We start from the raw sequence: 13,721 nt of genomic DNA, 5'->3' as shown, positions 1-13,721 counted from the left end.
GGTTGAGGTGAATTACTTGGTGGTCAAGGTTTATATAGATTATTTATTTATTTAATTGGTTATATTCAAGGTTGATATGATTCTAATTTCAAGATTTATCTTTTAACTTTTATTTTTTGAATATTTATTTTGGTAATATTGTTTTTCGTTTACTTAAATAGCTTATAATTAGAGCGTGACACTGAAGATGTTAAGGAAGTATTTTTACTTTTAAGTATTTATAAATATAGATATATTATTTTTACAGTGAAAATGTAATGTTTTATTTAAACTATATAAATTTTAGAAATGTTAACGGAGTTTAACCGCTAATATAAAAAGTTAGCAGCTTTCATATTGGCTTTACATTTCCTTAATTGGAACTATTATAGTTCAATTATATTATTAACAGTAATACGCCTCTTTTTGGCTTCAATTAATAAGAATAAGGGTAGTACATACCAATCTTCCAGGTCGAAACTGACTGCAATATTTCGCTTCTTATTCTATTTAAGGTTGATTGATAATATCAATACTTTTTGAATGCAACCCAAATGTTATATTTAACTACAACCCTTTATTCTGCTCATTGTAATGCTCCTTGGTTTCATTCATGGTATAGTCCTCCTAATAGAACTAGAATAAAAAATATTGTTGATACTGTTCAGATTATAATGTCTGAAGTTTTAAAAATAATTACAATTGGTAGAATTAGTGCAATTTCTACATCAAAAATTAGAAAGATTACTGCGATTAGGAAGAATCGTATTGAGAATGGTATTCGTGCTGATCTTTTTGGATCAAACCCACATTCAAATGGTGATCTTTTTTCTCGATCATTAATTAATTTTTTTGATAGTGTTGTTGCCAGGATTATAACAATTATTGGAATAATAAATCTAATGAAAACTCTTGTTGATAGAATTAGAATTGTTTTTCTTGATTTATATCAAGCTTTCTGATTGGAAGTCAAATGTACTATTTATACTAGAAAAACAATTATCTACCTCATCAATAAATAGAGATATATAAGAATAATCATACTACGTCTACGAAGTGTCAGTATCATGCTGCTGCTTCAAATCCAAAGTGATGTCTTGGTGAAAATTGATTTATTGAGTGTCGAAGTAGACATGTTGATAAAAAAATTGTTCCAATAATTACGTGTAAACCATGGAATCCTGTTGCAACAAAGAATGTTGATCCATAAACTGCATCTGCAATGGTAAAAGGTGCTTCTCAATATTCAAATGCTTGAAGTATTGTAAAGTATAGTCCTAATAACACTGTGAAGAATAATCCTTGTAGTGCTTGAGTATGATTAGATTCCATTAAACTATGATGTGCTCAAGTTACTGTTACTCCTGATGCTAAAAGAATAGCTGTATTAAGTAATGGAATTTGTATAGGGTTAAAGGGTTGAATTCCTATGGGAGGTCATAGTATTCCTAGTTCAATTGTTGGTGCTAATCTTCTTCTAAAGGATGCTCAAAAAAAAAGAAACGAAAAATAATACCTCTGATGCAATAAATAAAATTATTCCTCATCGTAATCCAATTGATACAAATCCTGTATGTAATCCTTGATATGTTCCTTCTCGTACTACATCTCGTCATCATTGAATTATAGTTAGTAGGGTAATTCCAAATCCAATTATGAATAAGTTAATATTAAATAGGTGGAATCATTTTGCTAGTCCTGATACTAGGACTATTGCTCCAATTGCTCCTGTTAATGGTCAAGGTCTATAGTCTACTAAGTGGAATGGGTGGTTTGAGTGAGTTGTTAACATAGGTTTAATATACTTCTCTAGAATATAGAGTTCTTAGAATTGAGAAAACATAGGCTTGAATTATTGCTACTGCTGATTCTAGAATTAATAGAAGTATTTGTCCAATAATTAGTAATGAGATTAAGTTTATTGCTATAGATGGTCCTGTGTTTCCTAATAAGGTTAATAATAAGTGTCCTGCAATTATATTTGCTGCCAACCGTACTGCTAATGTACCTGGTCGAATAACATTACTAATTGTTTCAATTAGTACTATAAATGATATTAATGCAGGTGGTGTACCTTGTGGTACAAGGTGTGTAAATATATGATTAGTATGGTTAATTCATCCAAATAATATAAATCTTAGCCATATAGGTAGGGCAATTGCAAAAGTTAATGCTAAATGTCTTGTTCTAGTAAAAATATAAGGGAATAATCCTATGAAATTGTTAAATAATATTATAATAAAAATTGAGATGAAAATGAATGTTGTTCGATTAAATGATTTTGGTCCAAGAAGTGTTTTAAATTCATTATGTAAGGTTAAATTTAGTTTATTTCAGATAATGTTAATTCGTGATGGTGTAAGTCAAAATAGTGATGGGATTAATAATAGTCCTAGAAATGTTCTAGTTCAATTTAATGATAAATTAAAGATGTTAGTTGATGGGTCAAATGTTGAGAATAGATTTGTTATCATTTTCAATTTAAGTTTTTTATTTCAATTGTTCCTTTTTCTGCTCTTTTAATAAGGTTAGGTTTAAATGAGAAGAAGTTTATTTGATTAAACAAGATTAATGTAGCTGAAAATATAATGAATAGTGAGAATCATATAAGAGGGGATATTTGAGGGATTTGGATATAATTTCCCCATCAGAAGTAGTCGTTAATTTACTATTATTTGGTTTAAGAGACCATTACTTACTTTCAGTCATCTGATGAATTTCAAGGTGTACTAATTTTTTTTCGTTACTTTAGATTGACACTCTAATGTTATTTATTTTAACTAACTCCTTAAATTATCTTAGATAATCACTTAATAAATAAATTTACTGAAGTTCTTTCAATTACAATTGGTATAAATCTGTGGTTTGCTCCACAGATTTCTGAGCATTGTCCAAAGAATAATCCAGGTCGATTTATTGTGAATGTTCCTTGATTTAACCGACCTGGCGTTGCATCAATTTTAACCCCTAATGCAGGAACTGCTCATGAGTGTAGAACATCTGATGCTCTTGTTAATACTCGTACTTCTGTATTTATTGGTAGGATTGTTCGGTTATCTACATCTAGTAGTCGGAATCCATCATTTTCTTGGTCTTGTTCTGGTGTTATATAAGTGTCAAATTCTACGTCTATGAAGTCTCAATATTCATATCTTCAATATCATTGTCGTCCAATGGTTTTAATTGTAATTATTGCATCTACTGAATCATCAAGTAAATATAATAGTCGTAATGATGGAAGGGCAATAAAAATTAATGTAATTGCTGGTAAAGCTGTTCAGATTGTTTCAATTAAATGTCCATGAAGTATATTACGGTTAGTATAGGCAATAAATAATATATAACTTAGGGCATAACCTACAATTACTGTAATTAATAATAATACGACCATAGTATGATCATGAAAGAATGATAATTGCTCCATTAATGGTGAAGCTCCATCTTGAAGAGATAAATTTGATCATGTTGCCATTAATAAATATTTTCTAATAAAAGGTCAAACCTTTATTTGTAGAGCTTAAATCTACTGCACTAATCTGCCATATTAGAATCTAGAGATTAATGGTAATTCTGAGTAACTATGTTCTGCAGGAGGGTTATTTTGTAGTCATTCTGTTGATCTTCTTATGTTAGCTCTAAATATAATTGCTCGGTTTGTAATCATTCTTTCTCATATAATTACAATGAATATAATGATTCCTACAATAGAAATTGTAGACCCAATTCTTGATACTACGTTTCATGATGTATATGCGTCTGGGTAGTCAGAGTATCGTCGAGGTATTCCTGCTAATCCTAGGAAGTGTTGAGGAAAGAATGTTAAATTTACTCCAATGAATATAATTGTAAATTGGATTTTTAATCATGTATTATTTATAGTTAATCCTGTAAATAGTGGATATCATTGAATGACACCTCCTATAATTGCAAATACTGCTCCTATAGATAATACATAATGAAAGTGGGCTACTACATAATATGTATCATGTAATACAATATCAAGTGATGAATTTGCTAATACTAATCCTGTTAATCCACCAATTGTAAATAGGAAAATAAATCCTAGAGCTCATAATAATGGTGGATTGAACTTGAATTTAGTTCCATATAATGTAGCTAATCATCTACATACCTTAATTCCTGTAGGTACAGCAATAATTATTGTTGCTGATGTAAAATATGCTCGTGTGTCAACATCCATTCCTACTGTAAATATATGATGTGCTCATACAATAAATCCTATTAGTCCAATTGATAGTATAGCATAAATTATACCTAATGTTCCAAATGATTCAATTTTTCCTCTCTCTTGACATACAATATGTGAAATAATTCCGAACCCCGGTAGAATTAAAATATAAACTTCTGGGTGTCCAAAGAATCAAAATAGATGTTGATATAGAATTGGGTCACCCCCTCCTGCAGGGTCAAAGAATGATGTATTTAAATTTCGATCTGTTAATAATATAGTAATAGCTCCTGCTAAAACTGGAAGTGAAAGAAGGAGAAGTAATGCTGTAATAGCTACAGATCATACAAATAAAGGTGTTTGATCTAAAGTTATACTTCCTGATCGTATATTAATTGCTGTTGTAATGAAATTCACTGCACCAAGAATAGATGATACACCTGCTAAGTGCAGTGAAAAAATAGCTACATCTACAGATGCACCCCCGTGTGCAATAGCTCCTGCTAGAGGAGGGTAAACTGTTCATCCTGTACCAGCACCATTATCTACTATAGAAGATGTAAGAAGAAGGGTTAGTGAAGGTGGTAGTAATCAAAAACTTATATTATTTATTCGTGGAAATGCTATATCTGGTGCACCAATTATTAGTGGAACAAGTCAATTACCAAATCCACCAATTATAATAGGTATTACTATAAAGAAAATTATTACGAATGCGTGAGCTGTAATAATAACATTATAAATCTGGTCATCCCCAATTAGAGATCCGGGTTGGCCAAGTTCAGCACGAATAAGTATTCTTATTGATGTTCCTACTATTCCTGCTCATGCTCCAAATATGAAGTGTAAAGTACCAATGTCCTTATGGTTTGTTGAGAATAATCATTTTTGCGGTAAGATGGCTGAATTTTAGGTGGTAGACTGTAAATCTACTTATGAGATGTTTTCTCTCTTATCATATTTAGGTCTTATATTCAATTATGATTCTAGACTGCAATTCTAGAGGTGTAAAATTTTACTAAGGCCTAAAAGATTATTCTTTTAATTATAACTTTGAAGGTTATTAGTTTGATTAACCTAAGTCCTTAGTATAATGAAATTAAGGTTGATGTTGAAATCAATCCTATTGTTGAAATTATTACTGTTATAGGAAGAATGATTCTTGATTTTTGGGACTTTATCTTTATAGATCACGAATTTTCTGTGTATGATATAATTAGAGCTGAGAATCTAATACGTATATAGTAGTAGAGTGTAATTGTAGTTAATACAACTATAATAGTTATAATAGTTGTTATATTGTTTTCTATTAATGATTGTATTACAATTCATTTTGGTAAGAATCCAAGGAATGGTGGTAGTCCACCTAAAGATAATAAAGATAAGAATATTATGAATTTAATTTCGGTTTTTATATTTCTGGCTGAATAAATTTGATTTATGAAAAATAAATTTATTTGCTTAAATAATAAAACTATAATTAATCTTAATAGTGAGTAAATAATGAAGTATAGTTCTCAGATGTTTTCTCTGACTGTTAATGATCTAATTATTCAACCTAGATGTCTGATTGATGAATATGCTAAAAGTTGTCGTAAGGATGTTTGATTTAAACCTCCTATTGCCCCAATAATAATTCTTAAGATAATAATTGTTCAAATAAAAGTTTTTAATTGAATACAATAAGATAAGACCATTATTGGGGCGATTTTTTGTCATGTTATTAATGTTAAACAATTATTTCATCTTGATGCTCCTATAACTTCTGGAAATCAGAAATGGAAAGGTGCAGCTCCAATCTTTAATAATAGTCTAGATCTAATTATTATTGATGGGATAAATTCTGTTTCCCATCCCATGGGATATTTTATTTGAATCAGCAAAATTGAAAATAATAATATTGTCGATGCTATTGCTTGGACAATAAAATATTTAATTGATGATTCATTTATTATTATATTTTTATTTCTTGTTAGGAGCAGAATAAATGAAAGTAAGTTGATCTCAAGTCCTATTCAAACCCCAAATCAGGAATTTGATGAAATGGACAGGATCGTTCCTATCATTAATGTTGATAGGAAGAGAAGTTTTGTAGAGTTGTTGGTAATTAAAAAGGAGAGGATTGATACCTCTATAAATGGGGTATGAACCCATTAGCTTGTTTAGCTTACCTTTTTACATTAAGGTGTATGATGCACGTTAGTTTTTGATACTAAAGGAGGTAGTTTAATTCTATCTTATGTAATTTTAATGAAGGTAATTTTATTTACTTTATTTACCCTATCAAGGTAACCCTTTAATCAGGCACTTCATTTATTTAATATATAAATCGAAAGTTTTTTTTTGAAATTCTTTTATGTATTATTTTGTATAATTAGGATTAATTTATCCTGCTCATTTTTTTTATATATATATATATATATATAATAAATAATTTATATTAATATATTACATTTAATTGAAATTAAAGTATTATAAGTTCATCTTACCATTATCAATTGATTATTTTAATGCAATTATTTACCTAGGATTATAGCTACTTATGTTTTTAGCTTAAAATAGGTTATTATAAAATAATATATATAATAATATGTAATTTGATATTTAATATTATTATAATTGGATATAATAAATAAAATTATTAATTTAAATATAAAATATTATAATTAATATAATTATTTATATCCAATAGGAATTCAACCCTTTAACCCTATACAAATTCCATTACTTAATACAGCTATTCTTTTAGCATCAGGAGTAACAGTAACATGAGCACATCATAGTTTAATGGAATCTAATCATACTCAAGCACTACAAGGATTATTCTTCACAGTGTTATTAGGACTATACTTTACAATTCTTCAAGCATATGAATATTGAGAAGCACCTTTTACCATTGCAGATGTAGTTTATGGATCAACATTCTTTGTTGCAACAGGATTCCATGGTTTACACGTAATTATTGGAACAATCTTTTTATCAACATGTCTAATTCGACACTCAATAAATTAATTTTCACCAAGACATCACTTTGGATTTGAAGCAGCAGCATGATACTGACACTTCGTAGATGTAGTATGATTATTCTTATATATCTCTATTTATTGATGAGGTAGATAATTGTTTTTCTAGTATAAATAGTACATTTGACTTCCAATCAGAAAGCTTGATATAAATCAAGAAAAACAATTCTAATTCTATCAACAAGAGTTTTCATTAGATTTATTATTCCAATAATTGTTATAATCCTGGCAACAACACTATCAAAAAAATTAATTAATGATCGAGAAAAAAGATCACCATTTGAATGTGGGTTTGATCCAAAAAGATCAGCACGAATACCATTCTCAATACGATTCTTCCTAATCGCAGTAATCTTTTTAATTTTTGATGTAGAAATTGCACTAATTCTACCAATTGTAATTATTTTTAAAACTTCAGACATTATAATCTGAACAGTATCAACAATATTTTTTATTCTAGTTCTATTAGGAGGACTATACCATGAATGAAACCAAGGAGCATTACAATGAGCAGAATAAAGCGTTGTAGTTAAATATAACATTTGGGTTGCATTCAAAAAGTATTGATATTATCAATCAACCTTAAATAGAATAAGAAGCGAAATATTGCAGTCAGTTTCGACCTGGAAGATTGGTATGTACTACCCTTATTCTTATTAATTGAAGCCAAAAAGAGGCGTATTACTGTTAATAATATAATTGAACTATAATAGTTCCAATTAAGGAAATGTAAAGCCAATATGAAAGCTGCTAACTTTTTATATTAGCGGTTAAACTCCGTTAACATTTCTAAAATTTATATAGTTTAAATAAAACATTACATTTTCACTGTAAAAATAATATATCTATATTTATAAATACTTAAAAGTAAAAATACTTCCTTAACATCTTCAGTGTCACGCTCTAATTATAAGCTATTTAAGTAAACGAAAAACAATATTACCAAAATAAATATTCAAAAAATAAAAGTTAAAAGATAAATCCTGAAATTAGAATCATATCAACCTTGAATATAACCAATTAAATAAATAAATAATCTATATAAACCTTGACCACCAAGTAATTCACCTCAACCATAATCAAATGACTTAGATGAATAATAACCTATTTTTAAAGGAATATATCTAATAAACTTAGTTGAAAGAAAAGGTATAAATCATATAGAACCAGCAAATCTAACAAAAGAAAGTATACTTAAAGAAAATAAATTATGAGAAAAATCAAAATTAGAAATAAGATAACCTAAATAAGCACCTAAAATAACAACTGTAATAGTTAAAAACTTTAAATAATAAGGTAAAGCAATCACATGAGGAATAGGAAAAATTAATCAAGATAAAAGACTACCACCAAAAACAGCAACAAACAATAGACCAATTATTCCAAATGAAATATAATAACCCTTATCATCAAAAGAAAATCTAGAATAAAAATTATTATCACCAGATATTGAATAATAAAACAAACGAAAAGAATAACAAGCAGTTAAACCAGCAGAAAAAAAATAAAGAAAAAAAATTAAACAATTAATTCATCTTAAACAAACCATCTCAAGAATTAAATCCTTTGAATAAAATCCCGCTAAAAAAGGTATTCCACACAAAGATAAACTAGAAACATTAAAACAAACTGAAGTTAAAGGTATGAAATTAACAATTGATCCTATAAAACGAATATCCTGAGAATCCTTCAAATTATGAATTATTGAACCTGCACATATAAATAATAATGCCTTAAATAAAGCATGAGCCAATAAATGAAAAAATGCAAGCTTTGGATAACCTATAGCCAAAATTCTTATTATTAAACCAAGTTGTCTTAAAGTAGAAAGAGCAATAATCTTCTTTAAATCAAACTCAAAATTAGCGCCCAATCCAGCCATAAATATAGTTATACAACCAATTAAAAGTAAAAATCAACCACAATTATAAGTATCCAATATTGGTCTAAAAGGAATTAATAAATAAACACCAGCAGTAACAAGAGTAGAAGAATGAACTAAAGCAGAAACAGGAGTAGGAGCTGCTATAGCAGCAGGAAGTCAGGAAGAGAAAGGAATCTGAGCTCTCTTAGTTATAGCTGCTAAAACAATTAATATAGTAATGAGCTGTATTTCAAAAGAATTAGAAATAAAATCATAATAATAAATATAATTTCAACCACCAAAATTTAACATTCATGCAATAGAAATTAAAATAGCAACATCACCAATACGATTAGAAAGTGCAGTTAATATACCAGCACTATAAGATTTTACATTTTGATAATAAATAACTAAACAATAAGAAACTAAACCTAAACCATCTCAACCTAATAAAATTCTAATTAAATTAGGATTAATAATTAAAAAACCTATAGAAAGAATAAATATTAAAACAATAATAATAAAACGATTTATATTCTTTTCACCAGATATATAATCCTCTCTATAATAAATAACCATGGAAGAAATATATATAACAAAAGATATAAAAATAAGAGATATTCAATCCAAAATTAAAGTTATAACAACTATAGAACCATTTAAATTGAAAAGCTCTCACTCAACAAAAATTCTATAATCAATTATTAAATAATAAATACCTAAAATAAAAATTATAGTTCTCGAAATAAACAAAGAAAAAAAACTCAAAGAACAAATAGAAAATAAATTCACGGCCTAAGATGAAAAACTTCATATCATTGATTCCACAAAACAATATTTTTAATTAAAATATTTAAGCAAACTAAACAAAGAAATATTCACCCTTTAAACAGAGAATATTTAAAGGCAATCAATGTAAAAGTAAAAGATGATATTCACGAAAATAACCAAGAGAACAAGTATAAACACCAGAATAATAATTCCCATGCTGAGAATAAGAATATATATACAAAGTATAAACAGCTCTAAAAAAAGATAAAAAAATCAAAGCAAAGAATCTAAAAGAAGATCAAGATATAATTCTATTTAATAATCTAATTTCACCTACCAAATTTAAAGAAGGAGGAGCAGCCATATTTGATGATCTTAAAAGAAATCATCATAAAGCCATTCTTGGCATCAAATTAATTATACCCTTGTTAATTAATAAGCTTCGTCTACCTAAACGTTCATAAATAATATTAGATAAACAAAATAAACCAGAAGAACATAAACCATGACCAACCATTAGAGAAAGAGAACCTACACAACCTCATCAATTCATAGTCATCAATCCACCAATAACCATTCTTATATGAGCAACAGAAGAATATGCAATTAAAGCCTTTAAATCAACCTGACGAAAACAAATAAATCTTACAATAAAACCCCCAGATAAACCTAAAGACAATCAAAAATAATTAAACTTTAAACCCAAATAAGAAATAACCTTTATAACACGAAAAATACCATAACCACCTAACTTTAATAAAACACCAGCAAGAATTATTCTACCTGAAATAGGGGCCTCTACATGAGCCTTAGGAAGTCATAAATGAACCAAAAACATAGGTATCTCAACTAAAAAAGCCAAAATTATAAATACATAAAACATAAAATAATAAGAACCAAAATCAACCAATAAAGGAAAATATAAAGTATTAGAAAAATCATAAACCTTAAATAAAACTAATAATAAAGGTAATCTAGCAACCAAAGTATAAAAAATTAAATAAACACCAGCCTGCAAACGCTCAGGTTGATAACCCCAACCCAAAATTAAAAGTAAAGTAGGAACTAATCTAGCCTCATAAAAAATATAAAAAGAAAGAAGACTTAATGTAGCAAATAAACAATAAAGCATAATTATTAAAATCAAAACCATAAAAACAAAAAAATTAGAATGATATGAACTTAAATAAACTGAACCTCTAGCAGTGATTATTAAAGAACAAATCCAAAAACTAAGTAAAATGAAACTAAAAGAAAAATAATCAATACCAAAATAATATCTAATTATATTCAAATCAGCATATGAATAAACACAAATTATAAAAACAAAACCCGACAGAAACATTAAAGAATGAACCAACCATCAACAATTATTTAATAAACAAAGAGGGATCAAAAAAATAGTTATAAATAAATACTTTAACATAAAGATAAACCAAAAGAATTAAAAAAATCATTACCATGAGAACGAATTATTGAAACTAAAATAGAAAGACCTAAAGCACCCTCACAAACAGAAAAAACTAAAAAAATAACAGGAAAAAAATAATCATAATCAAACTCAATAAGAAAAACAATAACTAACATAAATAAAGAAAGAACAATATATTCTAATCTCAAAAGAACCATTAATAAATGTTTACGTTTAGAAGAAAAAACATAAACACCAGCAAAATAAATCAATAAAGAAGTAAAAATAGAGAATATAAACATTAGTTTTAATAGTTTAAAAAAAACGCCGGTCTTGTAAACCGGAAATAATTCCAGCCCCCACTTTTAAAACTTCAGAGGTGGAAAAGCTTCCATCATCGGTCCCCAAAACCGGTATTTTAAATAAACTAACCCCTGAAATGATCAAAATAATAATTATATCATTATCAAATGTAATAAATATTAATTTTATTAAATTAAGACACCCAATATCAATAATGCTTTTTATTATCCTTCAAACCTTCCTAGTTGGATTAATAACAGGAACAATAATAGAAAGATATTGATTATCATATATTTTATTTTTAACATTTCTTGGTGGTATACTAGTATTATTTATTTACATTACAAGAATTGCATCAAACGAAATATTTCAGCCTAAATCAATCACTATAATTATTACATTAATAATGTGAGTATTTATCATATTAATATTAATTATTCTAGATATATCTATATTTATAGACTTTTTCAAAAACACCAAAACTATAAATATTTATAATTCAATCAATTATCAAGAAATAACAATATCTTTAGAAAAATTATATAATAGACCAACATTCATTATTACAATAATAATAATAATTCATTTATTTTTAGCACTACTAGCAGTTGTTAAAATCACCAATATTAATCAGGGACCTATTCGTAAAATAAGATAATTACTAATGAATAAACCCTTACAATTAAGACACCCTTTAATTAAAATTATTAATAACTCTTTAATTGACTTACCTGCCCCAACAAATATTTCATTTTGATGAAATTTTGGATCCCTATTAGGGTTATGTTTGGTAATTCAAATCGTAACTGGACTATTTTTAGCTATACATTATACATCAAATATTGAAATAGCATTCAGTAGTGTAGTACACATCTGCCGAGACGTAAATAATGGTTGAATTATCCGAACCTTACACGCAAATGGAGCATCTATATTTTTTATTTGTATTTACTTACATGTAGGACGGGGAATTTACTATGGATCTTATATATATATATATACATACCTGAATAAATGGTACAGTGATTTTATTTTTAGTTATAGCAACTGCATTTATAGGATATGTCTTACCCTGAGGCCAAATATCTTTTTGAGGTGCATCAGTAATTACTAATTTATTATCAGCAATCCCATACTTAGGAACAGATTTAGTCCAATGAGTATGAGGAGGATTCGCTGTTGATAATGCAACATTAAATCGATTCTTCACATTCCATTTTGTATTACCATTTATTATTGCTGCTATAGCAGCAATTCATTTATTTTTTCTTCACCAAACAGGATCTAATAATCCTCTTGGACTAAATGGAGATATTGAAAAAATTCCATTCCATCCATACTTTACCTTTAAGGATTCTATTACATTTGTAATAATAACATCATTATTAATTATACTATGTTTAATTAATCCTTACCTATTAGGAGATCCAGATAACTTTGTACCTGCCAACCCATTAGTAACACCAGTTCACATTCAACCAGAATGATATTTCCTATTTGCATATGCAATTCTACGATCTATCCCTAATAAGTTAGGAGGTGTTATTGCATTATTTTTATCAATTAGAATCTTAATAATTTTACCATTTAATAATAAAACACCATTCCGAGGCATTCAATTTTACCCTATTAATCAAATTTTATTCTGAATTATAGTAGTTGTTGTATGCTTACTAACGTGAATTGGTAAACGACCTGTTGAAGAACCTTATATTATAACAGGTCAAATCTTAACAATTATTTACTTCACATATTTCTTAATTAATGTCCATGTCGCAAATGCAGGAGATAAATGAATTAAGGAATAAAGTTAATTAGCTTAGGAAAAGCATATGTTTTGAAAACATAAAATTAGAAGTTTAACTCTTCTATTAACTTTTCTCAAAAAATTTCACTAAACAAATGAGATAAATAAAATCTTTAAACCAACAAAGAAAATAAAAAAATTCAAAGATAAAGGTAAAAACTTTTTCAAGCTAAGTACATTAATTTATCATAACGGAACCGTGGTAATGTTCCACGAACCCAAATAAAACCAAAAGATATAATAGCAAGCTTAATAAAAAATATAAAAGAATAAAAATCACCACACAAAAAAATTAAAGCCAATAACATTCTTATGAAGACAATTCTAGTATATTCAGCTAAAAAAATTAAAGTAAAACCACCCGCACCATACTC

At 27.4% G+C, this 13,721-nt stretch overlaps 1 pseudogene; it reads right to left on the bottom strand.

Annotated features, from left to right (window-relative positions):
- Positions 1-8,281: 8,281 nt before the first annotated feature.
- On the bottom strand, positions 8,282-9,266 carry LOC126301275 (NADH-ubiquinone oxidoreductase chain 5-like; annotated as a pseudogene).
- Positions 9,267-13,721: the final 4,455 nt, after the last annotated feature.

The sequence above is a fragment of the Schistocerca gregaria genome, unplaced genomic scaffold, assembly GCF_023897955.1.
Source record: "Schistocerca gregaria isolate iqSchGreg1 unplaced genomic scaffold, iqSchGreg1.2 ptg000066l, whole genome shotgun sequence".
Classification (NCBI taxonomy): Eukaryota; Metazoa; Arthropoda; class Insecta; order Orthoptera; family Acrididae; genus Schistocerca; species Schistocerca gregaria.
Note: the sequence above shows the minus strand (reverse complement) of the source record. Positions and strands in the feature narration are given on the sequence as shown.